The 20,792-nt window shown below is 40.8% G+C and overlaps 1 protein-coding gene across 7 annotated transcripts in view; it reads left to right on the top strand.

Annotated features, from left to right (window-relative positions):
- Positions 1–20,792, top strand: part of Sipa1l2 (signal induced proliferation associated 1 like 2) — a 172,559-nt gene that overhangs the window by 20,078 nt on the left and 131,689 nt on the right. For 5 of the 7 annotated variants that reach the window (XM_063260049.1, XM_023566578.2, XM_023566575.2 and 2 more), the window contains exon 2: positions 16,971–17,044. The exons of the other annotated variants lie outside the window; for them this stretch is intronic. The gene's annotated coding sequence lies outside the window, so the exon portion shown is untranslated. The remainder of the gene's footprint in view (positions 1–16,970; positions 17,045–20,792) is intronic. 7 annotated transcript variants of the gene reach the window in all.

Raw genomic sequence — 20,792 nt, 5'->3', positions numbered from 1 at the left:
GCATTTCTTGATGCATTTGGGAAATTTGAGTGCCTGGCCCTCCAGAGCCTGCTTAGTGGGATGGATGCAGCCTGGTATTGGAGTTACCAGAGTTACTCAGGTGGCAGGAAAGGCTGTCACCTTCCAAGGACACTGCCTGGCACCTGGTAGGTGGCACCCTTCACCATGACCTCGGTCTCAGACTTTCTCTAGGCTTGTGCATGGGCATTCTCAGCATGGTTGAGGGACTTGAACTGAAAAAGATATTAAGCAGTGTTAGATTATTTCTGGAGACATTCTGACGAGATCCAAGACAGAGCTTATTAAATTTAGTAAGGTGGGGGCTATTTTGGATTGAGAGCCTGGGAAAACTTTGTGGGAAAATGGACCCTGTTGATTTTCCTAAGACCTTAAAGGGAAGTGTGAATATGAGGCCGGGTAAGGAGGCATTCACTGAACCAGACTCCCTTGAGCACTGGTCCTCGAAAACCTTTCACCCAGGATGACAGTGAGAGTGCTGTCTCATAAAAGGTTGTAGGCACAGCTGCTCAGAGGCCATGGCTCTCATGGTCAGGAGAAGAAGATGAGACAGGTAGAGAGTCTACCTGATTCCCTGGTGCCAGCAAGATGGTCCTGTGTGCCTCCTTCACCCAGTTCTTCTACTGTCTTCCCTTCACTTTGACTGGCTCCTCAACCTGTTGTTCTGTTTTACTGTGCTACCTTGTCCCTATTGCTTCTTAGGGTAGTAATAACTCTGGCTGCCTTCCCCTTCCCCTCTGTTCAATTCTGTATCCAGTTTTTATGTTATCAGCTACCTAGCATCAGTGGGAGTCATTAGTTTTTCAGAGAACTAGAGGAGAAGGGAACATGTGCCTCCCAGCAGGGCTCTAACCATCATCAGGGGCTAAGGCAGATTGTGGAAGTCAGGTCACCAGAGTGTCCTCAGGGACACATCTTGGGCAGATATCAGAACTGCTGGGGTGCTGAACATTCCTTGTGGTTTTGAGGGAGCCCATGTTGGCATTAGATTAACCGCACAGATGGGTTGGACTGCACCTACCCAAACTAGGTATCTGCCCCTGGCGTGTCCCTAGAGAAGAAGGCCGCTGTGTGAGAGTGGTCAGCTGTGTCCTGAGGAGTGGCTCATCTAAAGACCTATTTCCATGCTGTAAAACTTGATTATTTGACACAGTCTTTAGATAGGATATTTTCATTTTGTTTTGTGTGTTGCTGAGAATTTATATGTTAATTTAGTTTGATAATTTGTTGGAAATTCTTGCCACTCTGCTAACTTCCAAAATCTTATAACTAGCAACATCTTATTGTTTGCACAGCTTCTCTCTAGTTTTTTTTTTATTGAAACCATAATAAATCATATTATGAAGAGCACCCTGCAGGCAGTGAACTCATGATTGACTTCAGCATTGCTTATTCTGTAGAGTTGCATTTTTTATTATAGCTTGGTTTCTGGGTACAGGGTTAAGGGGAGTGTGGAGGGAAACCATACTTATGTAGGAGCACAGCTGGGTGAGGGAGTGTTCAGTAAGGAATCCTAGGGTACTAAGAGTGCTGTGCCATTGCTTCCTCACTCTTGGTCTCCTCCATGGAAAGGACTTGGAATGTGGCTGTCATCTTTGTTATTCCATTAAGGTGTTGGGCAGGCATTGGACCTGATGCTTCTTTTGTTTTGTTTTGTTTTCTTTTCTTCTTTCTTTCTTTCTTTCCTTTTTTTTTTTTTTTCCCTAAAGGAAGTACTAGGGATTGATCTTAGTGCCTTCATACTGAGCTACATCCTTGGCCCTTTCTTATTTCTATTTTATTTTTTATTTTGCCCAGGCTGGGCTCAAACTTAGCCTCGGAGACTTCTGGGATGGCAGTCTCATGCTATCATGCCTGGCTAGACACCTCATCTTTACATTTTAAGGAGAAATATGGAGAATAGTAGAATGTCTGGCTCAAGACTTAGAGAATATAAATCCTTATTTTTCCTAGTTTTGCTTTTGTATTTGTTAAAACTGGATTGTATGAGATTTAATAATTCTACCAGTCCTGAGCAGACCTGTCCTCAGTGAGTCACCACATAGTGGTCATTGAGTTCCATGTGGGCTTTAACAGTGCAGGTAGAAATCTGGATTTACCTGGGAGTGGGTGTGGCTCCACCCTTGCTCACCCAGCATTTCTTAGGGTTAGGAGTCACAGGAACCAGTTTGCCTGTGTTCCATCCACTTTTTAAGAATACAATAGAGAAGACATTTTTCCTTTTTTTGTCTCTGAACGTGAGGATGATAAACTATACCACTAAGTATTAGTGTTCATTTTTATTTCATACTGGTTTTTGCTTTTTAGATTTATTTATATTTTAGTTGGATAAAGCTCAGCAGTTGACTGAATTCTTGGTTAAAAATAAACATTCTTTGACTTACTAAGTTTTTCGTAGTCCTGGAATGGCTAAGGGCCAGGAGTGTACATAGACTGCCTGGTAAATCAGGGTTTTTGTTTTGTTTTGTTTTAAAGAGACAGGGTCACACTGTGTAGTTCAGACAACCTGAACTCACTACCTAGCCCAAGCTGGCCTTGAACATGTGGCAGTCTTCCTGCCTCAGTCTCTGGAGTGCTAGGATTACAGGTGTGTGCAACCAGCCTAGTTTATAATCAGATTTTAGTTATACATATAAATGTGAGTTATTTTTATTTAAATCAGCCAACTTAATGTAGAAGATTTAGTAGGGTATTTTTTGGAGATGTGTGTGTCTTAGGTGTCCACAGTCATATCCCCACATTAAAGACCTTTGAAAAGCAAGGGGCAGGTGGCCCTCTCTGCTTATCACTGCAGATGTGTTCTCCTCTGGGGACGAGTGAAAGTCACTGCTGGTGGGGAGCTAAGTAAACTTGTCTTTGCTGCTAATTATTCAGTGACTTCTATTTGTGCAGCTTCCCATTTTAATTCTGACAGAAGTGTCTGTGAATGTCTGTGCTAAATATTCCTCCAGCTATCAGACAGCCCCAAGTATGCATGCGTGCATGTAGGGGAACTGATAATTTTGTACTTCTTCTCTGGCTTCTCTCTGGTGAAGTTGGTGTTCTCTGTAGTACGTTGGTGGGAATAGGTCTCTTAGCAGTAGTATTGGGCAAGGGACATAAGGCTTGGTCCCCAAACAGTAGTGCATTGAGGGCCTCCTCATGACTGGTGGCACCAAGAAGCCTGCATCTTGCTTTTTCATCTGTTTTTATTTCTTTACGTGGAAATCTTAGCACATTCTAGTAAAGATTAGAACATGAGAAATGACTTTAGTTGCTCTCAGGACAGAAGCTAGACCATGGAGTGGAATGATCTTTCTCTGACTGGTTAGTCTTAACTTTGGGCACAAAGGCTCTGACACATTTCCCTTCCTGGTCACTAGGCACATATCTCTCCAACTGTCTTTGACTCTGTCTTCCTATGACCCTGGCAGGGGCACTAGGAGAGAAAGCCAGCCAGATAATGAACTGTGTCAGGAGGTCAAAGAGAGAGTTCAAAGGCAAAAAGATAACAGTAGTAGAGGACCCGTGATCATGCCCTTCCAGGTTAGAGGGTAAACACAGCTTTCCCAGAAGATGCAACCAGAGGCCTCCAGCCACAATCACAGGCCCGATGGAGGCAGTTGGTATGAGAGCTCCATTACCCATGGGGCAGACCAGGGGGGAGCCAGCCTACCTGGTGTAAAGTGGTACAGTAGAGAGTGTTTTTTGGATCATTGAACAAAACTATTTGCACTCTGCACTCTCACTGTTTGAAAGTCCACTTTAGGTGCTTCAATTTTGTAACTTGAACAACTATTTCTAAGATGAGAATATGTAATCTATTAACTAGTGATTTCTTACTGTTTATTTAAATTTTATATTACTTGTACCCTTTTTCTGTTTTTTTTTTTTTTTTTTCCTTTTTCTCCTTAAAAAAAAAAAATGTGCAGTAGAGGCAGTGGGATTTGAACAGCAACAAATCCTGTAGGACCAATTCCAGCCCCCCTGCTGACCTGTGTGGAAAGTTACAGGATATGTGTGTCTATCCATCCACACAGCTGAATGATTTTCCAGTTTGGTCAGAAAGTGGAGAATCATAAATATTTTTGTAACAGGCTGCTCCTGGTTTGTTTGGTTCAGTCCCTCCATTGGAATACTTTTGACTGTTTTCTCATGGCTGTGACTAGGTTGATGCCTTCAGGTGGGGCTGGAGGATCAGAAAGACAAGAGATAGCTGGTGAGCTCTCTGTGATTCCCCATGTCCTCTGTGTTGAGAAAACAGACATTGCTCAGAATAAGAAGTGTTCAGACTTAGGGCCTTTCGTCTACTGGATCTGTAACTTGGGCAAGTCTGCAGAGACTTTATGAAGCACAGGCCTTCTGTTTATACTTCTGTGTTTTATGGACTAGATAACTCTTCTGGGTTTGGCTACAGGACCACATTCCTTTCGCTTGTGGCAGCATCTATGGCAAGGCCACATGTGGCTGTAATTCAACTTTCCTCTTCAGATGGTGGAGTGTCTGGTCTGAATTCACATCAGACTTCAAGTCCACTGTGTCTTTCATATGCACCTCCCTGTTTCCTGGAAAGAATGTGTACAAACTCAGAGTAACTCTCTTCCTCTCGCTGTCTTGCTGTAGGGTTAGTCTCCCATTGAGTTAACTTTTCTTTCAGCTTTATTAATCTTTGGCTTAATTTGCTTACTTTCTCCAAACTCAATTGCATACAAATATAAGATGAGCCTTAGGGACCCTCGTTGTCAGCTAGTGACACACACATTTTAAAGAAACTGAGAGTTGTCCTTCTTGAGTTGCCCTTGCAATGTCCAAGCCAAGCTGGTCTGGGTCATACATATGTCCACACATGTCCTCTATAGACTCTTCAGGGAAACCTTTTCTCCAGACAGAGAAGGGTCTCCTGCTGTGCCACCAGCTATGACAATCTCCTTGTGTTGTGGGAGGGATCACTTAGTTGTGGATGTGTTGCCTCGGGAAGTAGGAATGATTTTCCTTTCCTGAAATGCATATACTTTGCCATACATAATGAGAATGTTTTTCTTTCATACAGTTTTTGTACCTCAAGCATCCCACTTTTATGAACAAGAACATATACATGACTATGCTTATCAGTATTCCCTGTGGCTCAGAGAAACACATTTTATCTTAAGCTTCTGTGTGGTAGTTATTTCTGGAACTGAGGGGAGATATCTGTGAAAAGCACCTATGTTAAGGATTGAGTGCAAAGCAGGTCTGGTTCCAGTGTCTGGTGACAACTGAGTTATCTTTAAGCTATACTAAGGTCTTTAATAACTCGATGTCTCATCCTCAGATTTCCAATTATTTTTATTTCTTAACCAACTCCAGAGGTATAAGGGAAGGAGCACTGGAATAACGTGATTCCTTCAAAGGTAGGGCCAGCTGAATCTTACTATGGTAACTAGTTGTTACCAAATCAGTAATTCAATCAATAATTTAGTGAGAAGTCTTACAGCTGATGTGGCAAAAGGCCATAGAGTGACAGTTAGTTTGGAAGAAGGCACAAGTTTCAGTGAGGTGACTGGGTGAAATACTGAGTTACCCCTGTAGTACAGTACTATAGAAGACTAGTCACTTAGGAAATTTATAGATTAATGAAGACCCAAATGTTCAGTTTATTTACTCAAAAGATACAACCTCAGTATATATCTGGCTTAGTGAATTTAAATGGGACTACTTTTTGTCTTGTCATCTGGTGATTAGAAAATCTTAGCTTGCATGCTGTCATCGATCAGCTGAGCTGTGGGGTTCTTTTCTTGAGAGGGTGGTACTGGAGATTGGGTTTAGTACATTCACACTGCTATACCTACAGCCCTTTTTTGTTTTTTAATGTAAGAGATAATAGGGTCTTACTAATAGGGTTTGAAAATGCAGTCTTTCCTGGCTTAGCCTCCCAGAGCGCTGGGATCACAGGTGTGTACCACCATGCTGGCTCAGCTGAGAGCTCTTTCACTCAGTTCTAACTCAGATCACAACAGCAAAGTGCAGCTTTCTTGATGTTAGTGGCTTTGAGCCTTGAGTGCCTATAACCCCAGGCCCTTGATGTCTCAGCTATGGGCAGTTCCCAGCCACCTCTGTCAACTAGCTTCTCAGCTTTAGGCCCTGTGGCAGCTTGTTGAAGGTCTGCCAGCTATTACCTTTCTGGGGTTCTACCACTGTCTACCTGTGGTCTCTGGAACCCTTTAAGGTTCATCCTCCTCCTCGACTAACAGAGGGTGATGAGGAACCTTTCTTATGTAGAGCAGTTTATGCATTCATGGACCTGGTTTATGATTTCCCCAGCAATGGGGGAGGAGTATGGTCAGGGCTGGATCACCAGAAGTGGCCATAGGGCAAGTCACCTGGGGCAGTTCCAAGGGTCGAGCGCTCTGAGGCCCAGGCATATTCTGCTGGAGTGGCAAGAAAAGGGAGTGTGTTTCTGTCTCCTGAGCCTGAGTCTCCTATCAGAATGTAGTAGAGATCCCAATGTCATCTGAGAGTGACAGAAGACCCTAGGACTTGTGGCCTGGGTTACTTTGAGGATGGGGGAGCGAGGGAGAGCATGACAGGTAACAGTCAGGTCCCTGTCCTTCTGGCCCCTTCTGGCTGTCAGGGAGAAGGGATGGTGGCCGTAATTATTTCTTATTCCTTCCTAATCAGAGTCTTTTCCATACAACTCATTGTGTGTTTTCTTGTGGGAGTTGCCACTGAAATGTTGCCTTCAGGTAGTGACTCTGGGACTTTTTTGCAGCCTTAAAAAGAGCTTCTATTTATGTGGCTTTTATCAGTATTTATAATAAGAGAAATAAAAGCAAGTGATTTTGAAACCATTATTAAATTTAAGGTAACAGATGTGTACTTGTTTTATATTAACATAAATAATACTTTAGTGAAGCATACCTATTTTCTTAATAATTTTTTCCTACTGTATTTTTGCCAGTACCTAACTGGCTTAGCAGAAAACAACGAGGCAGAGTGATCTCTTGTGTGGGAATGTGTCCTCCAAAAAGGACAACATGTAGTTTACCACCGCAGGTGATAAAGCAGTCCCTCCTGCTATCTCAGCGCTTTTGCCTGACTAGGTGTATGGAGTATTTGTTTTCTGTGTATGAGGAAGGATCGGAATGTTTCGGTGGCTTCAAAAGGGACATTTTCATACTTACAAGGATTCTGTGTCATTCCATCCATATTTCTTGTTTTTTTATTCTTTAAAAGAAGCCTAGTTTGGTGACAGTGAAGACTAAGTTCCTTTTTCTGGGATAGAGCTCCTACCTTTGATTTTCTGTCATTTTCTATTGTGACTTTACGTCATTTGAGATAGCTGGTCCCTTGTGAGTTATATTCTCTTGCCCCACTCCACCATTTTTGTCCTTAGTTTCTTGTGCCGGAGTGACTTCTGGAGAGAGTCCTCAAACATGGGTGTTCAGGTTCAAGGTGACCTGGGAGCCTCCCAAGGGGAGGATAGCCTTCCACAGCCCTTTTTAGGACTCCCTGTCTGCAAGCAGTGTGGTGGTGATCAGCTGTCTAGGTAAAGCGGTAGTAAACACATTTGGCTCTCCCATGTCCAGATGCTGAGGGGAGAGGCAGACACAGTCTTATGACTGCCTTCAGTTGAGTTCATCATGACAGCAGGCCCACATGACTGTGAGGCTGATAACCCAGTGGACAACAGAACTGTAGCAAAATCCCTTGACCACTGTTCACCACACAGAACACACAGATGCCTGGAGGAGGTGTTCTGCTCTCGTGTGGGTTTTTTTCTGGGTTAGCTAGTGAAGCCAGGCCAAGTCATTATCTTCTTTTGGTGTTGGCCTTTTTGTGTTAAAATACATTGATACCGCTATTGCTGTACTGAAATTCATTCCAAATTTGTGTTTGAACACTGAAAAGTTCGAGAACAGAACATATTTTTTCTATAAGAAATAATGGAAAACCAAATAATTGGTTCTGAGACCCAAAAATTACACTTATAAATTCATTTTTCAGGACGTTAGTAAATTCTGCAATGACTTCTTTAACTCTATCATGGTTCGCATAGTTTTCTTCTTAGCTTTATTGTAGGTATCACTTTCTTTGACACTATGGTTATATTTTACTCAAATTGTAAAACAAACAAACAAACAAAAAAAAAAAACCCGCAAAGCTTTAATGCACTAACACAAGCACTATATGTTGTCTGGCTGAGACAACACTTACTATTGCACTTACTATTGTAATCCCAAATACTGAGTTCAGTCACCCAAGCATTGTAATTCTCTTTCTAGTTTTTCTCACAATCCAAAAAGTTATATTTGTAATCCCATTGCAACATTATTGGAATCCCAGCAAGTTAATTCAAATCTACCACCACCAATGCAACCCATGGCGAGAATAGACACCAAAACATGTTCCAAGAGGGGCGGGGGAATTACTTGAGTAACTTGAGCTGGCTGGCCAGGTGCAAGAATGGCATCTCTGTAAATTGCAGAGATACAGATATGTAGAACGATCATTTTACATAATCTTTTTTTTTTTTTTTTTTTAACCAGGAGATTGAACTCACAACTACATGCTTGTAAAGCAGGTGCTTATGCCACTGAGCTAAATCCCCAGCCCAGTTTACATAATCTAATTAAGATAGCAATGGAATTGTTTTGAGAGGCTGTTGCTTTGGTTTTTGATATGCAAACTCTTGTGCCCTGGGGACTCTTAGCCTCTTTATATTGAGGCTCCTACCCAGTTGACATTCTGGGAGCTATTGGCTCTAACATCTAGAGTACTCATGTCCTGTACATATTCTGTACAGAGAACACTATGAGAACACTCTGCCAGGAAACAGGACTGTCTTTTGGCTCTAGAGATTACATACTAGCACCTTGGCTAGTCTTATTTGAAATGCTTAGAGCCAATTGAAGAGAGAAAGAAATACCCTACCTAGTTTTTTACATATCAGTATAAGGAAATGAGTCTCCAGATAATCAAAGTCACAGTAATGGTTTTGCATTCAAAGGGAGTCACTGGAGTTGTCTCCCACACTTAAGAGTGAAAGCATCATCTCTGTGATCATTATGAGATAGGACATGTGAGTTACTGAGCCCATATAGGTTGAATTTTTCAGGTGGGATTTTTGGTTGCAGTATGGAGCGAAGTTAGGAACATTAAGCAGGTTTTTTTGGACTGTGCTGTTCTGAATAGTGCAAAGTTTGACCTTGGAGCCCTGGGGCAGTATCACTGTATTCCAACTCTCTTGCTCTACCCAGTTTTCTGTATATTGTGACTATTTACAGATAAAGGTACTACCTTTTCTAACCTTGCTCATCACTTCTTCCTACTGTGAAATACTTAAATTAGTTCAGTAAAACTATGTGAAGTGTTTTCAGGCGAATAGCTGCATTATTACCAGACTTGTGTCTGATCATTCTGGGGCCTTGAACTCTCTGATTTGCCTGGTCAGTACCAGGCCTCTTTGTGATGGGTCATTAAGACTAGAACCTTGTCATGGAGATGACTTTTTTCCTCCTTTGTTCTCTTTGTACTGTTTCAGTGTTGTATTTTACTCTTGGATAGGTGCAGAGAGTCTGGATATCAACTTGTTGGCTTTCTTTTTGGAGTGGGAAGAGGTTACCGAGGTGACAGAAAAAGGAAGGGAGGAAAGAATACAGTATTAGAGAAGAAAATTATTCCTTTTAAATCAATTTCCATTGCCTCTACCAGAGCAGCACAGTGTACTCAGAGGACTGTATTTTTAAAACTGTCATATATGGATCTAATACATTTGTACTGAGAAAACAGATAAAACTTGTGTTTTCCTGTGTATAGTGGGGTGCTTAAGTATGTAGGGAAAAATTATTTTCTTTCATTACATTTCAGATGGTTTCCTTATATTTTTCCCTTAAATCGTATATTGCTCACAAGTTAGCCCTACATTTTCTAGTTTTATGTCTATAAAATCAAGATCTATAGCCAGTTGAGTAAATATATAATTTTAAAAATCTGAATGTTACGAACTAATGAAATATGCTCCTACTGCTGAATAAACATTTCATGCATATCTACAAGAACACTTTTTCTTTCCCACATACTATATAATGTTCCACTAGCAGATTTATTTATTCTCTTATAGAAATGATCATCTGTACCAATTTATTTTCCCTTTCTCATTTTTTTTTTTTTCTGTCTGGCTTACATAGCTCATCAAGAACTTTCGTTTTGCATTTTGTATAAATATTAAGTGTGATTCAAGAGATTCTTATGATAGAGTTCTATCCCTTTCAGTATCAGAAAACTACACAAAGCTGTTTTTTTGACTCACTTTTACCTTTTATGGACTCCTCCTGTAGTCATTTGTTTGAATTTAGTCTTTTTGAGCTTATTATGGTGCTGTTAGTACCTATCCTTAAAGTAGAAAAACACAGTAAGCCCTGACTTACGAACATTCAAGTCTCGAACTTTTCCCAGGTGTATGTAAGACTCACTTTATTAGCTTACAAAGGGATGTGGCTTAGAACAATTCTCCAGGAACACAACTGATTCATAAATCAAGGACTTATTCTCTCCTTTCTTCACTGATTTAATGAGTAACATTTCAGGTTTACAGTACAGAGTTTTTCAATCTGAAAATGCTTATGACAATGTAGGCTGGAAGGTTGATTTAACTTATACTGAGTGTGGACCCTCTCATCAGGCTCCCTTTAATCATAGGTGGTTTGATTAGTACTCAGCTGTTCAGATAGCACATTTATGCCACTCTTATATAGCTGATATTTTCTTATTTTTAATGTTTTGCTTGTCTGCAAGTAAGTGATAAAGTAAACTAGCACATGTTGTTGGAAAAACCTGTATCAACTGCACATGTCAAGTTCAGCATCTTTTTCCTCCTGTTGGATAGGGATGCTTTTGGTGATGCATCTTTAGTTCATAACATAAATCTTTCTACTGCGGAACTTGTCTCTAGTTCTCATTACCAAAGTGATTCAGTGTTGATAGTGTTTTACACACTGGGTGGAGGAGAGGGATGTACACCACACACCCATGTGAATGTCACTGCTCCACCCTCTACCTAAGTAGGTTGAAGAGCTGCTGCCTGGGCGTGAGAACTGCAGTGGCAGGACAGAGAGGCTTGAGAGAGTGCCTAGGGCTTGGCTGCCTGGCCTAGAAGTCCTAGTCATGGTAGAGTAAAACTTTCTAGCTTTAATTGAGGAGGAATGAATTGGTTCTCAAGTCATCTTCCTTATTTACCTTGTTTGTGGAAAACACTGAAAGAGCCAAAGAATTTCCCACATCACAATGAGGTCATTGCAGAATAGTGATAGTCACAAGCTGTTGACTCGTAAAAATTCAGAAAAGAATTAGTGTAATAATTAATGGAAAAAGAATAAAAGCAGTAATCAGTTGTGGCATCAACAGTAGCAAATGATTATCGAGTGCAAGAAGCTTGCCTGTTCATGATTATTCATTTTTACCAGCTATTTATTGATTGCTTGTTAAACCTAAACTTTTTGCCCAATATGAACTCATAGTTGATTACGGTGACTGCAAAATGCTGTGGTAGAAGGTATGCATAGGGTCATGCATAGGGGCAGTGGAGAGCAGGAGACACTTCCTGTGCAAGAAGTTTTTCCTTAGCAGTATTTTCCATGGGAGGTGTCTGCTAAGGTTTTGTGGAAGATAATGGCCTTTAAATCTGTGGTGGATCCTGAGTATTTTGGGAAATGGGAACATCTTGGTAAGAGAGACAGAGGGAAGAAACTTCAGAGCTTATTCATTTGAGAAAGATTACTTGATGCATACTGTGACTATCAAGTGGGGAAGTAGATTTAGAAGGGTACTTTGGGGTAATGTTATGGAACTATTGGTTATTTTGAAATTTAAGTCGTGTGTTACAATCTTGAATAGTTGTATTCATCTGAACCTGTGGGTTATAAGTGGTGCAAATAAAACTTTAATGAAAAAACACAACAGGTAGTTGCTTAAGCAGCTGAAATGTCTAGGGGTAGCATACTTTAGGCACTGAGATATGCAGGCCCAGACACTGTCATGGGCCTCTTTATCCCTGCTCTGTCCTCCAATGCTTTGTTGTTTTTCTGCATGTCAGTCTTTCCTGTGGGTTGGCAAGGTCATAAGCTCAGCCACTGCCCAGCCCTCCTTGCTTAGTACCTTCTGTAAAATTGGAATGGAGTGATCTCACTATTTTGAAAATAATTTTTATTTTTAACATAACACATACAGCCTTTCTTGGGTACAGGCTTTCCCAGAACACCAGGAAGCTTGTGCTGTGATTTGGTGGAGACATGGCTCATATTCCCATTTCTCTCAGTGAATACACAGTGTGGCTGCACTTTCCTCTGAAACCTCCTACATGGGAAAGCAGCTAAGAAGCCTGCTGGTCAGAACAAAAGCAATACTTCTGCCTGTCTATCCGCATGCTTCCTGCCAGGGTGTGGAGGGTCCTCTCAATGCAGATATAGACCGGATCTTCCTGTTCTTCACCTGCTGTGCCACAGCTCATGACTCCTGGTGCTGTTGCCAGAAAAGACTTTGCTGTGCTGCAGATTTCCCTTTTTCCCCTTCTATAGCACAAACATTAAAATACAATAGCCAGTGCCTCATAGCCACCTGTCCAGTAGGAAATAAAGCCAAGTTCTGGACTCCCTGTTGCTACTTGGAGAATTTGTGGTTTCCTTTCCTGCCAGTAAACAAAAGCAGTCAACTGAAAGAATGGGACATTGATTGTTCACAGGACATTTGCTGTATCAAAGGAAGGAAAAGGGCTTTTACGGAGTGGATACTAAAATTCAGTGTTTCTTCTAGAAAAGAGACAGTGATCACAATATACTCCATAATAAAGCAAATTGTGATCGTAAGACTTAAGGGGGATGATCAAATATATGGTGAATGTTTAAATTTTTAAAAACTGTATTACAAGAAAAGATATATTGTATTCAGTCCCCTTCAAAATATGCCTCCTCACTTTGAACACACTTATCACATTGTTCTTGCCACTGTGTGAAGCAGTTCTGGAAGTCCTTTTTTGTGAATGTCTTTATGAAATATGATTAAAAAAATACAGTGAATGCTGCTGCTGAGTGCCATCCATTGGAAAGGCAGGCTTGTAAAAACATTATGGTATGTCTTCATCTACTTTATTCACTGGATCTGCCACCATGTGACTTCTGCTCTTCCTTAAAGTCAAAATATGACCAAGAACGGTAAACATTTTGAATCAGTTCGGGTTATTGGCGTACCCATGACAGGACAGCTAAAGATACTTACGAGCTTTTTGTCCTAGAACTAGAACTGTATACCTATTACAAGTAATGCCCTGTTCCCCAACACCCCAGACTTCTGACAACCAGGGTTGTATCTCCTGCTCTATGCCTCTGATGACTCCAAGAACCTCATGTAAGTGGAGTTATAAACCATTTATCCTTTTGTGACTGGCGTATTTTTCTTAGTATGTTCTCAGGTTCATCCAAAATGTAGTAGGTGTCACATTTCCTTCCTTCTTAAGGCTGACCAATATTCCATTTTATGGCTGACCATGTTCTGTTTGTTTGGCTGTCAGCATACACTTGGGTCATTTGTACCTTAGGGCTGTTGAGGAAACATGATACTCTGCTTTCTATTTTTTAGGGAGGTACCACAATGTGAGATCCCTGGATCATGTGGAAATGCTCTGTTTAGTTTTATTTTGAAGTACACACTAAACTTTATTTTTTAAGTTAATTTTTGAGAAAGGATTTTATTATACAGTTCAGGCTGGCCCTGAATTCACTTTTTACCCCAGGCTGGTCTTGAACATGCAGCAATCTTCTTGCTTCAACCTACTGAGTGGTGGGATTATAGGCATGCACCACCATGCCCAGTGGAACACAGTATGTTTCAGATTTTTAACTTCAAAATTTGGTATTAGTTGTATAATTGTAAGTTGCTTTCTTTGCACACAGTTTCAAGTTCAGCTATGATGGAAGGGCCACTAGCAAAGTTTCTTTAACCTTTTCAGTGCTTCATAAAAACATAGATTGAAACAAATGAGTTCCACGATGCTAAGACCAGCTATAGCCTTCTCTGTAGGTGAGTCTATGATTTAATCGAGTCAGACATACATTGTTGATACTGTTGGGACAACAGATGTGAAACTGGACTGTCTTGGGGCCTCCCGCAGAGGACTGTGTGGTCTATTCTACAAAGCACAGTGGGAGATTTTGCCGTGATGTGGAGGGTGACACCCCTGTTCCTTATTTAATCTGAGCCATGCCTTCCTTCTCCCTCACTGTTGAATTTTAGTTCCTGTAATGTCCTGGAGCATGCATCCCAGGACACTTTAGTTTGCAAAAATTCCCATAATCACTGTATTTTAAAGGGATACATTGAAAAGATTGTGATCCTCTTAGTAGCAGACTGACGTGAGCTCATACCTTTCTAATTAGAATTAAAACATTCATTTGGGGAAGCCAGTTTCTCAGGGCCCTATTTCCTTATTCATAAAGTCTGCTGCTTCTTTCTTTCTTTTCATTTAACAGCACTTATGATGTTGGAAATAACATATAAAAGCATGTAGTGTCTTAGTTCATAGTTGCATTATGTACTCCTCCTGGCCGTTGCTGTGACCTTTGAAAGCAGATGTAATTTAATAGGACTTAGCACCAATCCTGTAGCAATAGTTCCCAAACTTTCTGACCTTAGAATCCCTTTGATCCTTAGAAATGATTGGGTATTCAAGAAGTTTTTGATTATATGGCTTCCCTTTATTGATATTTACCATTATTACAATTAAAACAGAGAAGTTTTAAAAGAAATTAAAGTGGCAGTAAGCCCCTTTGCATTTTATTATTGATAACATGGATAACATTTTATGAAAATATTTTGTAAAACAAAACATTAGTGAACAGAATAGCATTGTTTTTTGATCTTGCAAATGTCTTTCTGCCTGACTTCAGAACAGACAGCTGGTTTCTTCTCTTTACCTGCTTCTGTGATGGATACTTTACATTATCCCAGGGGCCCTGTTGTACCCTGGTGAGAGGAGAGAATGTGTTTGTACCATTCATAAACCTAGTTTGGACCTCCTAGGTCAGTGGTGGAGGACCTATGGCATGTGTGCCACAGTGAACTGTTTCCATCACTGATGGTGCCCTTACTATGTTTTTCTTTTAATGAATGAGTTGTTTTCAATAAACTAAAACCTCAGCATTCAGGTTTAATTGCAGTGTTGGCACTTCTTGATAAACAAGTGGGTTTTGGGTTTCAGTCTGGACACTTGGTCTCTAAGATTTACTGTCACTGTCCTAGCCTGATCACACTGAAGAAGCCTGTTGGGAGACTGAGAGTGCCTTTCTCTTGTAAGTTATTGCTCTGTGTCCTTGGAGCTTGTAGTCCACATGACCAGCTTGCAAGACAGTGCCAGACCTGTCCCACCCAGGCAATCCCTTGAGTGTTAAACTGCATACTGGTAACCTCTGGGTGGTTTTTAAGAAGTGTCCTATTCCCCTGGCGTGTGGATGACCATTTTTACTTGATTCACTCCTCCACAGCATTATGTGTGAGCAGGGTTAAGTCCTGTTTGAACTCTGCAGTAAGCTATGCTGGGAGTTTCAGGAATCACTGATGAGTTCCACTGAGTGTGCTCTGGTGTGGTCAGAGGGATAAACTTTTTATAGTTGGTTCATGTACATCTACCTTGGGTGTCTTTTGGGTTAAAGGGAAAGTGAGCACGGGTGAGCCACAGGCTGCCTGGGGACCACCAGCCTGAAGGAATGGGAAGTGTGCCCACCCCAGACCTGCTAAGAGTTATCTGAGCAGGGATGGGTGGGCCAGGGCATGGTTGCCTAAACCCCTTCTCCAGCCAGAGCCAATGCACCTGCCTTTTCCTTGTGTGGAATAGCAGGAAATAGGAAAGTGTGTGAGGAGCCTACTGGGGTACCAAACCCCCTCCACCAGCACATTAGCCTCTGGCCTGGATTGTCAGCACTGGATTACTATTCTCCTTCATTGTCTGTATGTAAGCTCACACTCATACATGTGTTCATACACATAAACACACTCACATGTGTGCACACTCACAGATACACATGGGCTTCTTGGATGTTTTGCCCTGAGAGCTTCGGTGTATATTTCCTAAGAGTAGAAGATATTTGTTCAGCAGTTCAGTTGCCAACTTTGTGTTGTATAATATGAACTCCTTATTTATACCTGGTCTGTTACTTGCATTTTGATTTTGTTGTTTGACTCCTAATACCGCTTCAAGTACTATGCTCCTTTGGGCAGGTTCAGTCTAGGATGTGTCCTGCATGTGCTTGACTTCACTTCTGCAGCGTTTGTCTTGTGTTACATTGGTGTATTTGGAGACTGGGGTTGTGAGCTTACCTCGACATGCATGCCAGAGAGTGAGCATTTAAGCAGTGGTGGGGTAATAACTTGTATCCTCCCTGTTTCCTCTTGGCGTATTATAAATATGTAAGGCTCATGTGGTTGACAGAGGTGTCTAGCATTCTTGCAGAGAGGCTGAAGACAATCTGAAGCAGGCCATAGTGGAAGATGACTTTTCTGTGACATGGCTGTGTGATCTCTTCATGGTACTTTGAAACCTTGATTTGAAGTGCTAATGAGAACAGTTAATGTGGAATTAGGCTACAGGGAGTAACAGACATTTTTAGCACAGGGAACAGGTAGTGTGTTTTGAGGAGACTTTGAGTAAGACTGCTTTTGTCCCCCACTGTTGGGCACTTCTGTATATAGGTGATAAGTTTACTCTGTGACGAGCTGATGGCCAGCCGAGGAATACCTTGTGCCCCTTGAACACAGCTGATGGCCTCTGGCCTTAATCTGGGCTACTGTAGGGAGACAGTGCCACCTAGACTTAATTTTCTTTTTTCTTTCTTTTTTTTTTTTTTTGGGTTTCTGGGATCGCACTCATGACCTTGCACTTGCTAGGCAGGTGCTTGTGCCACTAAGCTAAACCCCTGGCCTGGACTTGATTTTTTTTTTTTTTTTTTCAGGATCTCTCAAGGTGTTACGTACAGAGGATTCCTCCAGGACACATTTTTAGGTCAACTGTATGAGTGACTGGTTGGTGAGTTACTGAGCATATCTTCAGACATGCTACAGTATTGTGATAGGTCCACTGATTTTAGGCATACTTTGTCAAAATTGTATCTTATAGTTTTTAAATTTATAAGTGTAGTGCATTCAGACCACACAGAAATGTATGACATGGAGCATAGGTTTCCTTTGTAACTTATTCCCTAAAGACAGTTGGTATAGACAGACTTTGTTTAAATCTATATAGCTATATGCACAGGAGAAAATAAATTATTTAATGCATATGTCTTTTATTGTTAGCATTTAACTGGTCCGCATTTAACTCTTTTGACATTGGACTGGCTTTCATGGTGTAGATATACTATGGTTTATTGATCTTATCCCTTGTTGAAGAATGGGTAGATAATCATCAGTGTTTGATTGTTGTTAATAAAATTTCTGTAGCAGACTTGCACAACCATTTCCTTAAGGGAAATTCCTGGAGTGAAATTCCTGCCTGAAAGGAATATACAAAATTAAAAAATTTGACAGATTCTGCTATACTACCCTTCAGATTGGTATACCCCATTCATGATTCTGGGAGATTTTTGAGTTAGTCCACAGTCTTCAGGAGTATGAGGAATCTTAATTTTTAGAAATTTTTATTTTAATGTTAAAAAGTATTTCATTTATATTTTTATGTTCTAAAAAATTAGTAGTGCTTTAGTTGTCTTTCCCTGTTACCAGCCACTTGTATTTCTTTTGGATTGTTACATGTCCTGATTTTTATAAACTTCTTTATTTTGCAAATTAGTGTCTTGTTACATCTAATAAATAAGTATTTTTGCTATTCTTAGTTTACTTTTTTAACTTTGTTGGGATATCTTTAGTAAGAGAGAAGTTTTGATTTCTACTTTACAAAATCGTCTTCCCTAAGCTCCACTATTTTTTGTTTTTCTCATACCAAGAGAAAATTTCTCTACTGCATCCAGATTTTAATTTTTTTCTAATTTTTCTACATTGTTTTTATTTTAAATTTTGAGCTAGTTCTTACTGTTTTTAGTTGCATGTGACATGTAAGTGGAGGAGGCTTCACAGACTTGTGTTTCATAGATGAACCTACCTTGAGCCAGGCTAACCTTCTTCACAGTTGAAAGCCTGTGTCCATTCCAGTTTAACTGGAATTAAATTACATAAGTGCTCAGGTAAGGAAGCGGGGACTCACCAATCTTTATAGCACCTCACTGTTAAAAAAGTACAGTGAACCCTTTACTTATGAACTCAGTTCATTTGGCAAAGATTGGTTGTAACTTAAGTTGTTTTTAAGTCAAGATTCCTTTTCCAGTGAGAAATAATGGAAATATCCATAATTGCATTCTGAAGCTCCCAGACCATCCCTTAAATTAACTTTTTCATAATAAAAAGGGTTGTATAATGTGCATTATTTACCAGAAATACCAATAATTTTCCTAGTGTATTCACCAAAAAGTTGGAAAGTGTGCCTAGTTTACCAGAAAAAACAATTTTATACTGTAGTGACTTTTCAAGTTGACATCTTTGGCTTGCTGGAAGGGAGAATGAAATGAAAAGTGGTTACAGTGTTGTTTGGAAGCAGAATCCCCTTCCAGAAGAACATTAGGAATCTGGCTTTTCAGTGTCATTTCTCTCCTTGGGAGAGTTTGCAGCCACTAGGACCTGCTTTTGGCTTGCTGGGTCTTAGTCTTAAAACTAAAAACTGGTCTAAGGTTGCTTGTTTCTGTCTTTTAAACACTGTTCTTAGTATGACACATCATTGTCATTAATGCAGCAATTGGCTTTTCCTCTGTTTGGCTTAGTCTTCTCTATAGATGTTTGTAACTCTGCCCATTTTTTCAGGATTTCTTTTATTTGCTGTACTGGTTATTGATACTCCCCCCTCTTCAGAAAGCCCCTCAGCTGCCATTCTCTATTGCTCAGCCAGAAGCTGCTGAAGTTCCTCTATAGACAGTTCCTGTGGGTGTTATTTCACCAGTTCCTCAACATAGCAACTGTCTACTTGCAAGCCTGTGGACTCTGCTATAGTGACAGTGTCATCAATCACAGGGTCAGTTGAAGGCTCAGGCTCCTCTACACAGCCTTCAAAGTCTCTCTCCAGTATAATTTTTTACGGGAGATCAAACTCACAACCTCGTGCTTCCAAGCAAGTGCTTGAACCATTGATCTAAATTCTCTGAGTCCTGTATACTTTTAGTCCACATTTTCTTGCAGGGAGATCTCAGTGTCCTTAACAAGAAATTGGCCCAGGACCTCTCAGTTACGTCACATAGGAAAGGATGTTCCTTCAGAACTCTTGAAGGGTTAAATCTGTATCTGAGAACACCTGAAGCACTTCAGGAATAGTTCCTTGTATAGCTTCTTAAAGTTGGCTATAACCTGCTGGTCTGTAGGCTGCAGTAAGAGGAGCTGTATTGGGTGGGAGGAACTCAACTGAGAGATACGGGAATTCTTTACCTAATTTTTCAGATTTTGTGGGTGAGCAGGAATATTGCCTATGATGAGGGGAGTCTTGATTGGTAAACCTTGTCCTCTAGATAGTTCTTAACAATAGGACAGAAAACCTCCCTGATGCACTCAAGATAAAGTACTCTTATTACCCAGGATTTTGCATTAGATCTCCCCATGACCCCTAGCCTATTCGGCATGACTTTTGTGTTGTCTGAACTCTCTAGAGGTCTCAGAGACTTTGTCCTGAGGTCATCATTTGCATTGGCACTAGCTGTAAGATTAGCCTGTCTTTCATAGACATGGGGCCTGCATTTTCTTCTCTTCCTGGGTCATGTATTTTCTGCTGGGCATTCCTTTCCAGAAAAGGCCAGTTTCATCACAGTTGAAAACTTGATGAGAGCAAAACCATTTATCTGTGTCCTTGTTTCAAGGTAGTGTATGTAATTTTCAGCAGCCCTTTATCAGTTCTGGCAGCTTCACCTAACTGTGCTTTGAACCCCATTTCTCACTCTAAAATTGTGAAACCACCACTTACTGGCATAAAATGTTTCACCATTATCACATGTTGATTATCTTTTGTGAGATCTACATTTGTGGCCCTAGCTTTTTCACAAATTATAGGCTCAGGCTATAACCTGCCATCTGCCTTTTGTTTTTCTGTACTGAAAATAACCTCTCTGTCTTGTGTAATACTGTTGATCATGACTTACTAGTTTGAGTAACACCTTTGGCAATACTAGCTTCCTTATACAAATCTTTTCTCTGTTGTTTAAATCTAAAATTCTGGTCATAACCCAGGTTGTTTGTATGTGAGGCAAGTCGTAACTTATTCCAAAAGGTACAAAGCGTTGGAACCAAAGCAAATCCAAAATCCAGCGGGGCAAACGTTAAGTCCTGTAGTTGTACATCCAGCATCTGCAACAATCTGTGGCAAATTGTGAGCTCCAAAGGGTTTGTGTGGTTCCATCCCTGTGTCAGTTCCAGTGATTACAGATCCCATGGCTTTTCTCTTAGGCCTGCTTTGCTCTCTCCTTGCAGGTTTCCTTAGACAATCCATGTTTCAGGCTTTTCCAAACTTCTGAGGTCTCCCAGGAGTTAGGGCATCTTTGGCTTCACCCTCACAGCTTCACAAACCACTCTCTCGTGGGTACACTGCCTGGCCTTCTAGGCCTTCTGAAATCAAGGTGAAAGCCTTTTTAACCTCAGAACTTGTGCATTTTGTATGCACCTAAAACAGTGTCATGTGGATGATGCTGAGGTCTGCTGCCAGTTGGAGCAATAGCCAGGCTTTCCTCTCTCTTGGCTGTAGGAGTCGA

The sequence above is a fragment of the Cavia porcellus genome, unplaced genomic scaffold (genome assembly GCF_034190915.1).
Source record: "Cavia porcellus strain 051 isolate PalLab524CR breed Dunkin Hartley unplaced genomic scaffold, mCavPor4.1 scaffold_13, whole genome shotgun sequence".
Classification (NCBI taxonomy): domain Eukaryota; kingdom Metazoa; phylum Chordata; class Mammalia; order Rodentia; family Caviidae; genus Cavia; species Cavia porcellus.
Note: the sequence above shows the minus strand (reverse complement) of the source record. Positions and strands in the feature narration are given on the sequence as shown.